The sequence below is a fragment of the Ascaphus truei genome, chromosome 2 (genome assembly GCF_040206685.1).
Source record: "Ascaphus truei isolate aAscTru1 chromosome 2, aAscTru1.hap1, whole genome shotgun sequence".
Lineage (NCBI taxonomy): Eukaryota > Metazoa > Chordata > Amphibia > Anura > Ascaphidae > Ascaphus > Ascaphus truei.
This window is the reverse complement of record NC_134484.1, coordinates 208,021,844-208,041,894: the sequence shown is the minus strand read 5'-3', so window position 1 is coordinate 208,041,894 and position 20,051 is coordinate 208,021,844.

The window sequence follows — 20,051 nt, the reverse complement described above, 5'->3', positions numbered from 1 at the left end:
TCAACGCTTCAGCACAGACGTCCAGGGTAGGCCACTGCAAGGAGATAGCAGCAGGCCAGTGCTGGCAACAACGCTTCAGCACAGACGTCCAGGACCAGGCCTCTGGATACTCAGGAACTTGAAGGTAAGAACACTAGGAGAGAGGCCTGGGGTGGTTTGTGGCAGAGTCAGTAACATAGAGATATGAATAGTTATGCTCGGCGCTGGTTCAGAGCCAACGCCTAGAATAAAAAAGGCGAAGATCCAATCACAGGAGGAGGGTGTGTGAGAATTCCTCCAATGAAGTAGCACAGGGCAGAAGCTGCAATGAGAGGCAGCACCTGTGCCATAGATTGCCAGAGGAAGCTTGCAACTGCACAGGTCTGCACGGCAATAGTCAAAGCCAGTAGTGGATTCCTTACACAACCCTACTACGTATTATAATGCCAAGGGGAGGAGAGATTGCTCACGATCTACTGATGCGGGTACGTCCGGTGTGTCATCACAGGTAGAGTCCGATGTAGAACGCACTAGTCATTCCGCAGAGTATGAACACCGCGACAAATGGTGGGCGCCTTTGTTCACCGGATACCACGAGGGGATGGACCGTACACGGTTCTTATTAATTAAGAATAGTGTAGTAGACCATTGGTGGGCGGCTGGTTCTTTCACTCCGCAGGAGGTGGAGGATGAGTTAGATCATCGGTTTCGGGAGATAGAACAGATACTGATTGTACCTCGAGGCCCCAGTATTTTGTACGATGAAGTAGCTCCAGAAGAGCCTGTGTTTTGGGTACTGCCGAGCAGGGCAGGGCACCGCAAACTCACCAAACTAAGTCGAGCTGACAGGGCCATAGTCGCTAGATACCGGCAGTCCCATGGATATGAGTATCCCTATGTGCCTGAGCCCATCATGAGGGAAATTGAAGAGAACCGAGACAGTTGGCTCAGGGAGGCAGTCCAGGAATACCTTCGGACCAAGTTCGGTCAGGGAGGGTATCACAATGAGGATAAGATTAGTGAATTAGTACGCATATGGAGCATAGGTAGATGTATCTACATGCACGGTGTTACATACAGGCCTGAGCATGGGCCGGTCCAATCGTTCTCTTTGACCGTCACGGATCATAATGGATGGCGGGTAAGAAAGCCTGATCCAAAGCATTATCTGTAGGGTTCTCCATGTTGGGAGTACCCGGTTGTACTTGTACTGAACTACCTCATTATGCCATGTATTATGACAATGTTTATGTGTGCTGTTTCCCAGGTGGTTCGCCGCAGGATGGGTCTGCTAAAACTAGGTTCAAGTGGGGACCATTGGATTCCACCATAGGTAGAGTGTAGCCCCCTGTAAACAGCACAGGCTATACCTATCTCCCTTCTACTGCGGTAAGTCCTGTTAAGAACAGGCACCAGTAATCATCATGGGTTTTCCCCCTTCATAGCCCTGCCCTGAGTGGTAGATGCAGGCCTGGACTCTGCTGCAGGCGTGAGCAAGAGGGGAGGTTCTGCTGACATCACGAGAGGTGGGGCTAGCCAACTTCTGTAAGTGACGAGTCTGCCATGGGTCTGTCTGAGAGAGAGTCCTGCGGATCGGTCCAAGGAGTTGGAGGAGACCGCGGTCTCACCTGCGCAGCCGTGCAGGAGCAGAGAGAGGAGTGGAGAGATTCAGCCACTTTGAGTAGAGCTGATAGCATTATATACCTGGTGGACCAATGCCCCTCACCCCCCTGCCTGGGGTGATGGGGAGAATCCAATCCCCACCACGAGGATAACCTCGGAGGTGGGCCACGGGGTATTGAAGCCCCAGCCCAGACCATCCTGTCGGAGGAGAGACTTGGAGAGAAGGAGAGGAGGAAATATCTGTGTGGGAGGAGAGCGGAGTAATTAGCAAAGCTTCGCTGTTGTTTTGCGGCTGCTGGACGCCACTATATTTGGGAGTCGCTGATCTGCCAATAAAGAGACCGTCCTTTGTACCAAAGACTGTGTGTGAGTTGAAAGCTATTACCCTGGGACCGAAGGGGATCTTCCAAACAGGTCCTGTCCCATATTCCTGGGAGTATAGAAGATGGAGGCGCTGCACCACTAAGAGATGATGGAGGCTACCACCCCAGAAGCCCGGTCCTGGCTCCCCAATAACATCACGGGAAGCTCAGGCCCTCATGTTCCTCACAGGTATGCACCACCACACCGCATGTAATCTGCCCTCATGCACCCTAGACACCACCGTAGAGTCTGGGGGGGGAGGGAAGCAGGGTTACATATATATATAAAAACAGAAAACTACAATAAGCGCAATCACAATTAGACTAATAATGATATTTACCACATATATAGGAGGGTATACTACCTCACAATCTAACTTTCCCTGATTAAGTCTGCAGCCAAAAGGTCTACCGCTCCACGGGCTGGTAAAAAAGGGATATCCAAACAAGAGTGACCTAGGCGCAAGTAAAAACAAGAAAAACAAACATAGGGTAATACGTTCAAACAATTGGTCTACTGGGGGGTACGATATGCACTTACAGCAGGTAGAATAAAATCAGGCCTTGTATCCACTCTGGGATCAGGAACAATGAATGAAGATCTGGAACAGCCAGCAGCAACTCATCTACAGGAATCGTATCCTCGTGTGAAGTATCACATATAGAAAGAGAAGTGGGACACATACATAGTGTAACACAGTTTATTTTAAAAATTTAATAAAAAAGACAATAGGTAAAATACTCACACTTTGTGAGTTTGGGTAAAAGCGTTTGAGAATTTAGAGCTTCTCACACTCATCAAGGGTGGGTATACACAGACTCTATTGATTCCTTATAAAATGTCCTTATAACCACATGCGGTGTTGTGGCCAACTTCCAAGGGTATGGAGTCACTTTATGGGGCACTCCTAATAATATCCAGAGCCTCTGAGGGTGGGGTACTTGCTCCGTTGTTGCGAGACCCGTAGTAAAGGGCCGTGTGTCTCTTTAGCTGCACCTAATGTGCAAGTAGTACTCACGCTACTTCTGGGGTACAGTGTGATGTTTTTCCCCTTTAGTTAGTGTCCGCCTCGATAGTCTGTGGACCTCCCCGCTTCTCTGACTGCTCCGGATGGTACATGTTTCCAACGAGTAGGTGTGGGACGGAGATCAACACAGCGAGCGGGAGATTTGGATCCAGAATCTCGCGAGACGACGTGACGTCACCACGCCGCTGCGTGCAGGCGGACGGCCACGGAGATCCGGAGCAGTCAGAGAAGCGGGGAGGTCCACAGACTATCGAGGCGGACACTAACTAAGGGGGAAAAACATCACACTGTACCCCAGAAGTAGCGTGAGTACTACTTGCACATTAGGTGCAGCTAAAGAGACACACGGCCCTTTACTACGGGTCTCGCAACAACGGAGCAAGTACCCCACCCTCAGAGGCTCTGGATATTATTAGGAGTGCCCCATAAAGTGACTCCATACCCTTGGAAGTTGGCCACAACACCGCATGTGGTTATAAGGACATTTTATAAGGAATCAATAGAGTCTGTGTATACCCACCCTTGATGAGTGTGAGAAGCTCTAAATTCTCAAACGCTTTTACCCAAACTCACAAAGTGTGAGTATTTTACCTATTGTCTTTTTTATTAAATTTTTAAAATAAACTGTGTTACACTATGTATGTGTCCCACTTCTCTTTCTATATGTGATACTTCACACGAGGATACGATTCCTGTAGATGAGTTGCTGCTGGCTGTTCCAGATCTTCATTCATTGTTCCTGATCCCAGAGTGGATACAAGGCCTGATTTTATTCTACCTGCTGTAAGTGCATATCGTACCCCCCAGTAGACCAATTGTTTGAACGTATTACCCTATGTTTGTTTTTCTTGTTTTTACTTGCGCCTAGGTCACTCTTGTTTACATATATATATATATATAAATATAGCAGAAAATAGCCATGTTAGTCCAGTTGTGATAGTGCAGAATAAATGAGTTCTTCAGTATTAGGTGATACCTTTTTTATTGGACTAACAATTTATGTCATAGGACAAACTTTCGAGTGTACTCCTCTCTTCTTCAGGTCAGCAATACTGATATACACAGGAATCTATGGCTAAAACAGTGTGGAGAAAGAAAACAACAGATATGTACTGTAGATAAGGTAGGGTGTTAAAAGTGTTTGAAGCCAGGGGAGGGTGACAAGGAAAGGTGGGGTGGGGGGAGGGATGCTGGGGGGGGGGGGGAAGAGAAAGTGTGGATGAGAATAGAGTCAAGCAGGATAATTACAAACAATTTTGATAGGGTGTAATAAAACCCATGTCCGCATTAAGTCCTTTGGTTTTGGTGTCAAAGAGTCTAAAAATTCTGAGTTCAAATGTTTTCCGTTCTTGGGTGCGTTTAAAAATTCCTGTTGTAGGGTACATGCAACCACACACACGGGTTCTCTTGATAAGGCTTATTTATTGAGCCTTAAAAACATACCATACATTCCTCCCCTGTTAGTGTGTGGCTGGGGCCACGCACGGCTGAAGCACGATCATCCACCCCTTCTCTAGAAAAGAAGTCAGCATTTGCATTTTCTTTTCCAGGCCTGTGCTGAATCTCAAATGAGAAGGGTTTGAGGTCCATACACCACCTGGTCAATCTAGCATTGGAGTCCTTCATACTATTTAACCACTTTCATGGAGCATGGTCCATCCACAGAGTAAAATAGACTCCTGCCAGGTAATGCCTCAAAGCCTCGATTGCCCACTTTACTGCGAGGCACTCCTTCTCAATCACTGAGTAGTTTTTTTCCCTCGGAAACAATTTCCTACTCAGAAAAAGTATCGGATGTTCCCCTCCCTCAAACTGTTGTGAAAACACTGTTACGCCGGTGCAGTGCCCGCAGACCAGACCCGTCCCCTGAGCTGAAGGGGGAAGTGGTAATACACGCACCCGCAGCAAAGGGAGCGTGTCCGGAGTGTGGTATGAAGCGTTGCCAGGCCAGGTGTAGTAAGGTAGACAATACTTGCCGGTACCGGTTGTAGAGATAGAGTGATGAATGCCTTGCCGAGGTCAGGGAGTGGAGAGTGGAGATAGGTCGTAGTCCAAGCCGTGTTCAAGGGGTTAACAGAGTGAGCGTTGTCCAAGGTGTGCCGAGATCGAGAGCCAGAGGGGGTAGTCGTAAAAGCCGCGTCAGAACCTGTGAAAACACTGAGAGAATCCAGAAGTACTTCCATACAGAGACTATGTCGAGCGACAGGCATAATAAAGCTGGGCAGGCCAATGGGAAAAGGGGGCAGGCCTGGAGTACTGCAAGGAGTCTTCCCTGATAGAAGGGAGGTGTTACAGCCCAGCTGAGTGTAATCCTTGATTTGCATGGAACTGTGCGATGCTTGGGGGCGACACCTCACTGCAGGAGCAGTGGTTAAAAGTGCTCTGTTAGGCGTGTGCTCTGTAAGCTGGGAATGCATGCACATAACGTCTGGGGCTGGCGTGCGTGTAGGTGTGCGTGCAGGAGGGCGTGGGTGTGCCTGGCGCTGAGCAGAGGAATCGCCGAGGGGAGCGTTCTCGCGACGGCGGCAGGGGCGAGGAGCCGTGGAGGCCGGTAAGGCAGGATTGTTTTGTGTGTCCAGGGGCTCCCTGCGGAGAGGGAGTGCTTTGTGTGGGAAGCGAGGAGAACACCGATTCCTGACAAACACTGCCCCTAGCCCTATCTCTGATGCATCGGTTTGCACTACAAAAGACCTGTTGAAGTCTGGGCTTCTAAGGACGGGACCCTCTGACACCTTTTTATGTCCTCAAAGGCACTCTGACACTCCCTTGACCATACCACTCGTGTAAGGGCACACTTTTTTGTGAGGTCCTTTAATGGGTCTGCAACTTCCGAGAAGTTGAGGATGAACCGCCAATAGTACCCTGCAAAACCCAGCAGAGAGCGTACCTGCGTTTTTGTTTGGGGGGTCGGAACTTCTTTCAGGGACTCTACCTTGTCGGCTAGTGGCCTTACTTTTCCACCTCCCACTGCATACCCTAAGTATTTGGTTTCCGCCTTACCTAAGGCCCATTTATTAGGGTTGGCTGTGAGCCCTGCCTCTCTTAGAGATTTGAGGACCACTTTCAGCCTATTTAGATGTGCCTGCCAGTGTTTACTATAAATGACAATGTCATCTAGGTAGGCTGCGGCATAAGCCCTATGGGGTCTCAGCACTTTATCCATGAGTCTCTGAAATGTGGCTGGGGCTCTATGCAGTCCAAATGGCATTGTCACAAACTGGTATAAACCCATGGGAGTGGCAAAGGCTGTTTTGCACTTTGACTTTTCCTCTAAAGGTATTTGCCAGTATCTTCTTGTTAAGTCCAGCGTGGATATATATTCCGCGTTACCAAGGGCGTCAATTAACTCGTCCACCCTTGGCATCAGATATGCATCAAACTTGGATACCGCATTGACCTTTCGGAGGTCCACACAAAATCCTACCTTCCCATCGGGTTTAAGGACCATAACTAGTGGACTACACCACTCACTGCATGATTCCTCAATCACTCAATCACTCCTAAGTGTATCATTTCTTGTACCTCCTTCTCTACCAGGGCCCTACGACTTTCAGGCAATCTATAAGGACCGGAAAGTACTTTTACCCCAGGTGCTGTCTCACTCATACAGTATGTGAAATTAAATTAGTTTGCCCTGGCAAATCAGAAAAAACATAATGGAATTGTGTAATTATTTCTAACAAGTCCCCTTTTTGTTCAGAGGACAACTGTCTACCCATTGGGATTTTATCGTCACCCACGATGTTCTCCCGTGGGGGCTGAGGACCCAAGTCCGTTTCCTCCTCCACCGGGTGGATGAATAGAGCATCTTCCAGGGTTTCAGCAAGTTCACATGGTAAATTTGTTTAACCTTCCTGGACCCTAGTTGAGCGATCTCGTAATCCACCCGTGCGGCAGAGTACTTCAAATGGGCCCTGCCATTTGGCTAGGAGTTTGCTCTCACAACTGGGTAACAACAACATCACCTGATCTCCTGGGTGAAACACTCTCATACGAGCATTTTGATTGTAATGTCTCCCCTGACTGTCCTGGGCTGATCTAAGATTCTCCATAGCAAAATGCCCGACCACGTCTAGGCGCTTCCTCAGGTCCAATACATATTGCAGGGTATTCTTAGAAGGGGACCACTGTTACTCCCAGGACTCCTTCAGGAGGTCTAGGATACCCCGGGGTTGGCGGCCATACAGCAGTTCAAATGGAGAGAATCCCGTGGAGGCCTGGGGAACTTCCCATACTGCAAACAGCAGAAAGGGAGAAGTTCATCCCAGGCTCTCTTCTCTGAATCTACAAATTTTCTCAGCATCCCTTTCAGAGTTCGGTTAAATCTTTTCACCAATCCGTCAGTCTGTGGATGGTTGACCGATGTCCAAACAGACTTGACCTCTAGTAATTTTAAGACATCCTGCATCAGTTTAGCCATACAATTTGTACCTTGGTCTGTCAACTTAACCTGGGGAAGTCCAACCCATGAGAACAGCTTCAACAACATGTTGGCTACTTGCTTCGCCGTTACTGTTCTCAGGGGGAACGCCTCAGGATATCTTGATGCATAGTCCACTATTACAAGAATAAACCTGTGTCCTTTCGCAGAAGGTTCTAGAGGTCCTACCAAGTCTACCCCAATCCTCTCAAAGGGAACTGACACCAAGGGTAGAGGAACCAAAGAAAACAAGAGGGTTGTGATGCTCTCAATTGTAACCAGTCCTGTATTGAACATCCAATATTGTTTAAATCCACAATGGGTTAATCTGTATAACGATAGAGTGCAAGTACACTTAGTACGAAACGCGTAGGTGCGTTTACCTGTCCGTCCCCTGTGTGTATTTTCAGCATGCAATAAACCTGACAATATTTTTTCACTTTTGGAGTGGCCTGGCTGTTTCTTGTTCCTGATTTATACTCTCAGGACTCTCTGGCAGTGCACTATCAACGCTCTCTACTCTAGAGGAACCAAAGGGCTGTTTTTTGTCCCTTCGGACAAGTTAGCTGGCACTCCGGACATGCCGCACATAACTTCGCAATATCACTATGCATCCCATGCCAATAGAATCGGGACGAAATACGGTCCAATGTTTTATCCCTGCCTAGGTGACCACACTAGATTTAACAAACGCCTTGGGAACCAATATCTCTCTGGTGACCTCCCCTGTATATGTCTGCCTATTCACCCTATACAGGATATCATTCGATAATTCAAAATTGGGGAACACTATCACCCCCTGTGCATTCAATATCTGCTCATCAATTTTTACTACTTTATCATACTGTCAAGAAAGGACTGGGTCTTCCCTTTGCCTCTGGCGAAAATTAGGGAGATATAGGTCAGGTAAATCTCCAGGGCCGATATCCCCCTTCCTCTGGCAATCCCCAGTCATCACTTGTGAATTCTGGATCTCAAGGGGACCATTCTAGTAGCCAGATTTCTGCAACCAGTCCTGTTTGTCAGAGCGTCTTTGCTTCCGAGTCTTTTGAACCCAGTGTCTACTGGGGAAAAGGCCTGCTGAGAAGGGGAACAGTTTGCCAGGGATATCCTGAGCCATAGAATAAGGCTCCTCGTGAGAGACTGGAGCCATTAGTTCCGAAAAGAAAGGCCAGTTCCGGCCGAGCACAACGGGGGCAGGGAGCGACTCCTACTTCGAGGTAGGCCTCCTGACCTTTTACCTGTAGCCGGATTTTGGCCGTCGGATACCATTTTATATCGTCGTGTATACATTCTATACTCCATGGGGAGTCAAAAGAACACACGTTAGGTGGTAATAGTTCCAGGAAGACCAGAGTTTTCCCAGAGCCCGAATTTACAAGGGCCTGGACGTTTTTTCCCCTCAACCTGGGCTGGAAGTAGCCAGGGCTTGTAATTTTCTCCAGTGAAGGCCGAGGCGACGGTCCTGCTGAAGGAATAATCCATCTGTGGACAGTCCATATGCCGGTGGCCTTGTTCTCCGCAGGCGGAACATGGAGAGGGTTCCCTCGCAGGAAGGTGCTGCGTATAGCGCTCCGCTGGACCAGACACTGGAGACCAGGCATCTGGTGGGTCCTGTGGGCGACGTCCTCGGAAGTTCCTCTCATTTGCGACAAGCCGACATCAGGAAGGGGATGAGGGTCTCGGCGGTGCCAGGCGTTTTGACTTCTTTGTTGGAAGGACTGCTCCATTCGTGGCACTTGGCGGTTGCGTATGGAGGGGTCGTAGTTTCCCCGTTGTTCCAATCTCCCACTTTGGGTATCCGCAAGTGCTGGTGAAGTTGGATCCGTCGGGTCCAGAGCACTCGCCTGATCCTTTGCCCAAAGGAAGTTCTCAACGAGTCAGACCGCCAAAGCTAGTGTTTCAACAGCCTGGCGTTTTACCCACGAGCGTGCGGAAGGGGGTATTATTTGTAGGAATTGTTCCAAAACCACTTGCTCAAGAATTGCCTCCTTAGTGCACTCCTCGGGTTGTATCCAGCGAGTACACAAGTCCAATAACCGCTGAGCGAGGACCCGGGGTCTCATCTTAGCGGTGTACTTCAGGTTCTGGAACTGCTGCCGGTAGGTCTCTGGGGTCAGACCTAAGTGATCCAGTATGGCAGCTTTTACTTGTTGGTAGTCCATTGCCTGATCTGCTGGGAGGCCCTGATATGAGGCCTTGGCTTATCCTATGAGGAGTGGGGCCAAAGCAGTTGCCCAGCTATCTGCAGCCCAGCCCTGAGCTACGGCAACCCTTTCAAATGTCAGTATAAAAGCCTCGTGATCCTCATTCAGAGCCATTTTCCTCAGGAGGACGGGGATTTGTTCGCAAGTTCTGGACTGGCAGACCAATGGAATTGGGTCAGCAGCTTGGCCATCCACTCATCCTGTGCTGCCTGCTGCTGGGTTAGGAGCTGGGTTTGCTGCTGCAATAGTAGTATGGCCTGCTCCTGCATTAACAGTCCCTGCTGTCTGGTCTACTCGCACAGAAACTCTTTTAAAAATTCTTCCATTTTTCTCATTTTTGTGTGTGTGTGGCCCTTCAACTGCAGGGGCCTCTCAAAATCCCGGCACTTCTGACACCATATGTTGCAGGGTACATGCAACCACACACGCGGGTTCTCTTGATAAGGCTTATTTATTGAGCCTTAAAAACATACAGCACACAAAAACAAAATAGCTTCTCTTCAGCATACAAAAACAAATTAGCTTCTGTTCAGCATAGAAAACAAGGCAGCTTCTCTTCAGCATGCAGGACACAGACAGTTCATCATACATGTACTTTGAAAACAGACATTACAGCAGTAATCTCTTCAGTAGTTCAGTCCTGTCTCCTGACCAGCCAGCCTGCATGTGTGTACAGTCTGGTTTTTTTTTTAAAACACCTTGATTATGCAGCTGGGGTCAGATTAATTAAGCATCCGTTCTCAACTAAAATTTAACCTCGTCACTGTTGCACTGCAAGCCTAAACATAGGTTTTCCAGGTATATGGCTGGTGACGTTCATTCACCCTGTCACAATTCCATTGAGGATTTAGATTTTTAAATCATTTATGGAATGATCTGTTGTGAAAAATGATGTCCCACAGGTGAGCAGTATCTTCCTTCTTCGTGATGGAGTATGGAGTGTCTGTGCATATTCATTCTGCCTTGTAGTTTTTGGCTGGTTTCCCCAATGTAGCAACCTTGGTCACATTTGTTGCACTGAATCATATACACTATATTCCTGGATGTGCAGCTGTATGATCCTTTAACATTGAGTGTTCCATGGTTGTGACTGGCTATGGGATCTTGGCATATATGTTTGCAGAGTTTGCAGCGTTTGTTGTTGCACGGTTTTGTGCCATTATCAGTGTCTTTAAGTTCGTTGTCAAGTTTTCTGCTGACTAATTTCTGTTTGAGGTTTGGTGGTTGCCGGAATGCAAGAATGGGAGGTTTGGGAAAGATTTCTTTTAATGTCGCATCCTCTGCCAGCATGGGTTGCAGATCTTTGATTATTTTTCGTATACCACTAGGGTAGGGTTGTATGTGGTCACTAGTGGTATGCGTGTGGTAGGTTCTTTCTGTCTGTATTGTAGCAGATGTTATCGTGGGGCTTTTTATGCAGATGTAATAGTTTTGGCAATGGTCTTTGGTTTGTATCCCTTCTGTCTGAAGGGTTCGGTCAGGGTTGTGAGATGCATGTTTCTGTATTCAGTGTCAGAGCATATGCGGTGGTATCTTATAGCCTGGCTGTGTATGATACCTTGTTTTTTATGAGTGGGATGGAAGCTGGAGTTGTGGAGGTAACTGCATCTGTCTGTTGGTTTCTTGTATACAGATGTGTGTAGTTTGCCATCTTTCAGTGTTACTGTTGTACTGCACCGACACACTTTATTCGAGCAAATACCCGGTATGTACCTGGCAGATACCTGGAATGCGCCGCTCCTCACCTCTAACAAGCCCCTTTGCATTTGCCTTCCCAGCCTGGGTTCATGCCTGGCTGATGGGCGGCTGATCTGTTAAATGATAATGATTAGGATTTAATAGGCTGCAATGCTTCAGGTGTCTACCAGATGGCATAAATTCATGAATTGTAATGCAGTATATATATATACTGTGCAGTATTGCAGCCAGCGGGAATAAAATGCTTCAATCCCTGCTTGGAAAATAACTCAATGCACTCGGGCAGAAAACAGTCACAAACCTCAATACACCCGGGTATACCCGAATTCGTGGGACTAGCCAAGCTCGAATAAAGTGTGTCGCCAATGTATCTAGAAAGTTTTCTAGGTTTGCAGAATAATCAATTTTGAGTTTAATTGATGGATGGAATGAGTTCAGGGACTCGTGGAATTGTTTTAGGTTTTCTTCACCCTCTGTCCATATTATAAACAGGTCATCAATGTATCTGTAGTATTTGTAGGGTTTGTGGGGGCATGTAGTTAGGAATCTTTGTTCAAGATTTGCCATGAAAAGATTGGCATATTGCGGGGCCATCTTGGTACCCATTGCAGTCCCCATTAGTTGTAGGTACATTTCCTTGTTGAAGCTGAAGTAGTTGTGTGTGAGGATGTATTCTATCAGTTTGGTAATTACATCAGCGCTTTATTTCTTATCCAGGGGAGATGTTGTAAGGAAATGCAGGCAAGCCTCAATACCATCCTTATGGGGGATGTTGCTGTAAAGGGATTCTACATCCATGGTAACTAGCAGTGTGTTGGATGGTAGTTGGTTGATGTTGTTAAGATTATTGAGAAAATCTTTGGTATTTTGTATGAAGCTGTTGGTGCTTCTGACTAAAGGTTTGAGGATATTCTCCACTAAGCCTGATATTTGTTCTGTGAGTGTACCCATACCTGTTATAATAGGTCTGCCGGTGTTTCCTGGTTTGTGGATTTTGGGAAGCATGTAGAAGATCCAACTCCTGGGTTGTCAGGTATTAGTTGCTTCAATTGTGGTTGCGTGAGTTTCTTGTAGTAGCATATCTACGGTACATATCTGTTGTTTTTTTTCTACACACTCTTTTAGCCGTATATTCCTGTGTATATCAGTATTGCTTGACCTGAAGAAGAGAGGAGAACTCTGGAAAGCTTGCCCTATGACATAAATTATAGGTCCAATAAAAAAGGTATCACCTAATACTGAAGAAATCATTTATTCTGCTATATATATATATATATATATATATATATATATATATATATACTGTATATATATATATATATATATTGTGACAAACGCCCCTCTTTTGTAGCGCGTACGTCTGTCTGGGTTCTTCCCGACACAGTCTTCTAGGGTTATTTATACAACAAACAGGAACATGTAAAGTATTACGTTGCTTAACTCAGGCTTCTGCCTGCTTTATTTTCATCCAAGTAAGGTACTGCAGCTTTAAAATGTGTAGGCAGAAGGTACTCAGACATTTAACCTTCAGCGGTTTACTCATATCAGTGTTATAGCATTTCACACAGTGTCACTTTTAAGAAATGAAAAACCAAATCAAATAAAGAAATCCTATCCCTTTCAGGGATCTAACTACACATCAGAATCAGCCCCTAACTGCTGCTGGCCAACAAACCTGGTTCCCCAGCTTAAAACAATGCTCTCTCCTTTAGGGTCACTAGATACAGCACAGTCTTTTAGCAACAGCAAAAAACATTTGTTTTGTCTTATCTGTTCGTGGTGGGAACTCGGTCCCAAGTGTCCAGGCAAATCCTCTGGTACTGTGATACTTGGAGGGGCCGTCCACCCCGAAACTGGATACAGGGGAGCAGCGATACCCCAGCCTCCAGGCTCTAAGAAGAGAGAGTGAAATGCAAACCTCTCTGCTCTAAATACCTGTTCTAGTGATTAGGAGAGCAGGTGAGGGAGAACTAGACACATTGTAAACTGTGGTCTGGATTTTTCATCCATCAGCCTGAGTAAATGTGAAGCTGTGGAATGGATCATTAACTATTTCTGCACTTTCTGACCTAAAACGGGGCAGAAAGCTGCCTAACATCTTTGGACTATGTTACAATATATATATATATATATATATATATATATATATATATATATATATATATATATATATATATAGTAAAAATTACTGTATGTTCATTTGCATGTCTTAGACAGGTCTGCAATCCTGTCTTTCCCCATTATCGCCCAGCATACAGCGCTTCCACTGCAGCATGGGATTCTGGGAAATGACATGCAAATGAGCACTCAGTGCCACCTTTTGTCTCAAGCTCGTATTACACAAGCAAATCCTCAAGCCAATGCATGCTGTTTTAAACACAGCTTTTAGACAGAGGCTGGGATGAGATGCAAAGCCTTTAAACCCACTCACAGACATGTTTCAACCTTGATGGGTATCATCAGTGTGAGGTTGGTTGTAATGGCTAAGCTGGTTTGAGACTATAGACTAGGTAATCACCACAATTATTAAGGTTATGGTGGGTAAGAAAAGTGACAAAAACCCTCCACAGTAAAGCATAAAGCAAATGTAAATATTACTGTTTGTTCATTTGCATGTCTTAGACAAGTCTGCAACCCTGTCTTTCCCCATTATCGCCCAGCATACAGCGCTTCCACTGCAGTGTTCATTTGCATGTCATTTCCCAGAATCCCTTGCTGCAGTGGAAGTGCTGTATGATGGGCGATAATGGGGAAATACAGGGTTGCAGACCTGTCTAAGACATGCAAATGAACATACAGTAATATTTACAGTTGCTTTATGCTTTACTGTGGAGGGTTTTTGTCACTTTTTTTACCCACCATAACCTTAATAATTATATATATATATATATATATATATATATATATATATATATATATATATATATATATATATAATTCAGAAAAGACAAAAGAAGTCTCAAAAATGAGCACTCAAAAAATCCCCCAAAAAATTATACTTTAATGTCCTCAAATGTAACAAACTAAAACATAATAAAAACACAAAACAGAACCCTGAAATAGACAGAGTGATTACATATAACATACTGTATGGCCAATATAAAAAGTCTAAACCTATACACAAATGTCAGGCTAATGCAAGAAGAGTGTAAGGTGAGATCCCAGGGAAACTAGTTCCCTGGATCAGCAAGACCGGCCGGTCACAAAATATACCAAAAAGACCTAAGGGACACACTAATGAATATACTGATGCCAAACACATGTAAACCACACACACTGCAAGATGGAAACCGTTAAGGTAAAGCTAACCCACTGTAGTGGGGAGTGTGCAGAAATCTAGGAAAACTGTGTAGAGATGGATAAATTCGTTTGAAAAAATAACACAAAAAAAACCAAATTATTCTAAGTGTCAAAAAGAAAATCCTAACATAAAAAAGAACAAATGTCCAGTTGTATCCAGGATAGTATGAAATCTTGAATAAACGAATAACATATAAAGTCCTTCAATTGTAGCATAGGGAATAAAGAAAAAATATACTCATCCCCCTTTGAGTTACAGAGTGCAGTAGTATAACTCAAAGATGCCAGGTAGAAGTTTCCACCAGATATCAGAATCCATATTATTGTGAGTCCCAAAGTCAACGAGGGAATATGTACAGTATCACAGATTAGAGTCTCAGGGTCACTGCAGCAGCTCCCACTCTACACGTGTTTCACCTTGCGGCTTCTTCACGGAATATGGAGACTGCAGGAAAAGACTCACTATTTAAAAGAAAGTTAGGAATTGGAGACAGCTGTCCCCAGCATGAAATCACTCGCTATTAGCTGGTAAAGTCAGAGGAGGAAAGAGGTGTGCATCTCTGCCAAGCTGTCTGCTATTTATGGTGGGGACTGGGATAAGATGTTATCTAAACAAGAAAGTTTATGGATATATAAATTACAGACCTTGTCACCGTTAGGCATGAATGAAGAGATAGATGTCTGGTCCCTTTACTAGATACAAATAATACATAACCAACAATTATTATGGACAATTCATTTTTTCTTAATACATTTTTTCTTAATACATAAATTGAATTAATTATTTGCCACTTATTGCTATCAATTTACTTTATTGTAAATACTGTATGTTTAGATAAATATTAAATCAATATCCCAATTATGAACCCATATAGGATTTTACTTTATACATTTTTTATACTACCTTTATAATAATGTTTCTCTGTATATAGATGTACTTTAGATTATCCTCACTTTATGGTCTCTGCATAAGCACCCAATGGGTTAAATATTGTACTATAAGCCACTATTCTTTCCCCAGATTCATTTAAGGGTTAATCATCCTATCCATTCCCATTAGGGCTTTGTTTTTACTTCCATTGCTTTTTGAAATAATCAAGTGTACACTAACTGATCGTTTTTCTTCTCTCTTTTTTTACTCTCTAGAGATTTTTTAATAAAATTGTGATTGTTGTTTTTTCTAAAAAAAAAAAATTGTTTTATAAATACTGTGAAGAGCGACACTGTCAGTCTAAATTGTTTCACTAAGGATTTGTGACAGCTGATTTAGATTGTAGAAAGGAACCGTCCCACATTGTTTAGGAGCCAATAGAAAGCTATTGCAGACTATATAGAACTGCTCCTAACACACCTCCATCTTTACCTGACGAAGTAATTCATTTACGAAACATGTTGGAATAGGACGTGTTCCAGTCTGTACTTTGTGGAGTTTGATATTTTGGATTTATTATACATTTTGACAGTCCATGGACATTTAATTGCTCAATTCTCATGCCACGGGACGCTTTGGAGTGACGTCACTAGTGCGCACCGGTTAGCCCATTGTGGAGCACTGATGCGAAGCAGGCTACATCACACGTTGCCAGCGTATAGTTCTCTATCTTGGATGGGACTTCCTGAGCGACGACGCCAATGCACGTTAAGCAACGGAGCCACACTTTAACAGCATGCAGCGGATCCTGTGCAAGGACATTCCAGCCCTCCATCCGGTGAGACGACGCTCATCTGAGGAAAGAGGAAATCCAGGAGCCTCTGGGGAGAGACAGGATTTCATCCCATCCCTACCCCAGCAGAGTCTTGAGTGATTCCACGCCGTTTGCTGTTGTGGTAACATGTCCAAAACATGTCATGCCTGTTATATTCATTTTTAATGTACGTGTAATACTCACCCGCTGAATGAGATCAATACAATATTTCTTTATATACGGCTGGTTAACCCCTTCATTGCCTTAGTGGTTAGCCGCTAAGGTAATGAAGTGGGCTTTAAATGCATTTTTCCTGCCTCAGATGCATGCCGGGGGGCTCCGGTGCTGGTATTAATGGGTATCAGCTCTGGAGACCCCCGGCATCAATCCCAGGCAGGAAAAGGGCCTGATTTTTTCTAAGTGTCACCCTTGCCGATGCTTCTCCCCCACCAACTTGCCTACTTTATTTGGCGGGCCGGATTTCCGTAAAATACTCAATTCTAGAGTGCCGATCACCAGCGAAAAGCTAATCGGGGCTACTAGAATTGAGCGCATTTCAAAAAGTGCCGATAAGTGGCAAAAGTGGCTTATCGGCACCCGGCTGCCGAAAAGTTTTTTTTCGGCTATAAAAAATGCCGATTGTTGGAGCTTATCGGCGCTTACTGAATCGGAGAGGCAATATTGGTGAGAAAATGGTGAAAAACTGCTTTTCGGTGCTTACTGCATGAGGCCCTAAAGGTGTCTTTTTCCTGTAATTTGTGTAACATAGCTCGCTATGTGAATAAACGCAATTTATTTTTATCTCTCTGCTTTTCTCAATCAATGATCCCAGGTAATTAAAAGTCTTAATAAGCTTGGTCTACCATAACAAAAGGTACCAGAGTAGAGGGAGGAGTTAAAAATCTGTGTGAGCGTAGGGATTTTAGTAGGAGCAAGCGATTTTAGGAGATGGGAGGGAATGTGGTCAAGAGGGCAAGTGGTAGAGGGAGAAGAGGAGATTAACAGTGACACATCCTCCTCTGTGACAGTGGAAAAAGAGTCAAGGAAGGCAGGAGCAGAGTTAGGAAGATGTAGGCTGGGAGGAGGAAACAGAGGTGATGTTTTGATGTAAGGATTCAACCTTTTCCTTAAAATAGACAGCAAAGCCCTGAGGTGAGATGGAGGAAGAAGAAAAGGCAGCTGGGGGTAGTCTGAGTATGTAGTAAAAGACAGAGAAGAGTCGGCGTGGGTTAGACATGTGCTTGTTGATTAGCAAAGTAAAGAAGGTTTGTTTAGCCTGAGAGAGGGCAGAATTGAAACAGGATAGCATATATTTGTTGTGAAGGAAGTCTGCGAGAGTGTGAGATTTCCTCCAGAGGCGTTCAGAGTAACGAGTGCAGGAATGCCGCATGCACATGCAAGAATTTAGTCTGGGGTTAAAATGGCGAGAATGGCAGAGAAAGCGGGGCATGTAGATCAAAATAGGAGGAACAGGGCAGAGTTGTATTTCCTGACCAGGTTATCAGGGTCTGGAGCAGGGCTGAGAGAGAAGAGGGAGGAGCGTAAAGTGGAATCAAAAGCTGGTAGATTAATAAAGTGCAGGTCGCTGCAGAAATGAGGGGTAGATGGAGATGGAGAAGGGGAGAAGCGAGAGAGAGAAAATGAGATGAGGTGATGGTCAGAGAGTTTGTTTTTAGTGAAAACCAGGTCTAGGTAATGGCCACCACTGTTGAAGGACAAATGAAGAGGTTAAAGAGAGAAAGCGGGAAGCCCAAGGGAGAGAGTGGTCATCAATGTGGCAGTTGAACAGGGGAGTCTGAGGAGAGAAAGAAAGAGAGACAAGATTCAAAGGGAGAGATTAAGTAAGACGGGGATGAGTAGTGGTAGGTGGGCGATAGATGACCACCATGTGGACAGGGAGAGGAGAGAAGATCTGTACAGTTTGAGCCTCAAAAGAGGGAAACGATAGAGAGGGAGAAATATGAATGGTACGGTAACGGCAGAGAGGAGAGGAGGAGCCCCATGCCTCCACCACTGCCATCAGGGCGCAGAGTGTGGGAGAAAGAAAGGCTACCATTAAAGAGGGCAGCTTCCAGAGGAGAGTCAGACTGAGTGAGCCAAGTCTCAGTTATAGCAAAGAAGAGCAGTGACTGAGAGAAAAATCAGTCATGCACAGAGAGGATTTGTAGGGGCGTGTTTTAGTGCAGGGGGTATAGCTGTGTAGTGTCGGAGGGCACAGAAATTAAAGGAGTTAGGCATTGATTTGCCTAATGACACAGGTTCCTTAGGACACCAGCAGGTGTTTTAAGTAAGCCAGATGGGGTTCAGAGGCTCTCTGACTGCTATAAGCACTTTCTATGTGACATGGAGCCCCATTACCTCCATAAATGTAAGTACTTGTGGTTGGATTCAGCACTGTCGGGTTGTATATAGATGTTACATGTTTGAATATAAACTGCAGGCATGGCACAGGCGCAGTAACAATATACATGTGTACACATGGTATTCCTGTTCCTATATAATGGTTATCTGTTGCACTGTTCACTAGAGCTTGAGAAAGGACCATGTGGGTCCCAATCATATGTTTCTCTATGGTTACGTTGGTGGCCCTATGTTTCTATAAATGTATGTCATTATCTGGAGAGTGCTGCGGGCCCGTTTTTGCTGCATATTTGCTGGACTGGTTTTGTGTTCCCTGTCCCTTTGCATGCATATTTATCTCTCTTAAGTATGCTTTCTCATATTTTTTATATATTTTGGTGTGTCTGAGTGCACCCAGCACTTTTTAGTTTTTTATATTACAGCATACATACATACATACATACATACATCAAAAGCAAATAGACGATACTGTTCTTTAGCTATCGAAATGCTATTATTTGCGCAAACTTTCAGGATAAACTGATCTCTTCTTCCAGTGGTGTTACAATGGATAAAGCAAGAAAGGTTTTTACTTAAAAACAGTGCATCCTGGAATGTATCTGACTGAAGCCTATCCCTCCCCCTTGAAAAGTATGCGATTTATGACTTAAGGTGTTAAATAGTCCCTGAATGTTAGTGATGTAAGAGTATGTGTGTGTGTGTATGAGTGTGTATGTGTGTAAATATAAATTTATAACAATATACATGTGTACACATAGGGTGTTCCTGTCACTAGATAATCATTAAGAAACAAAAAAAAGAGACTAATAGGCGCTCACCCATACACCAAAAACCAGTGCAGCAATGCCACCTAGTGGTGTTACTCAGATCAAGTATGTCCAATGATATTTTACAACATTATAAGACCATGCTTAAAACGAAGAATAAAACAGATGTAATATATAAATACACATAAAACTAAAGTATATTCAAAAACACAAGATGATAATAAAAACCATATCAACTACTCAACCTCTAAAAGGAACAGCCAGATTCTTCCAAGAGTGCAGGTACAAGAAAGGTGAGGGAGTTGGTTGAAAACAGCAGAACAGTGTTGGTTAACAGCAGCCCATGTAGTCTATGGCTGCTGTAATAGTAGGTGAAAATAATGCTAGTAGTTGTAGGTGCAATAGTGTCTTGATAGGGAAAGGAGAAACCTGCGTACTTCCTTGTTCTCACGACCAACGACTGGGCTGACCTTTGGTGTCACGGACTAACCAAGTGGCTACTGGTGCTCACGGTCTGCAAGCGCCTCCATCTGTGGATCACAGCTTCCCTCCATTCATCGCACGCTAAGTACTGGCGTATTGTGCTTGTGCTTATTGCATAACCTGCACACCACCACTTAC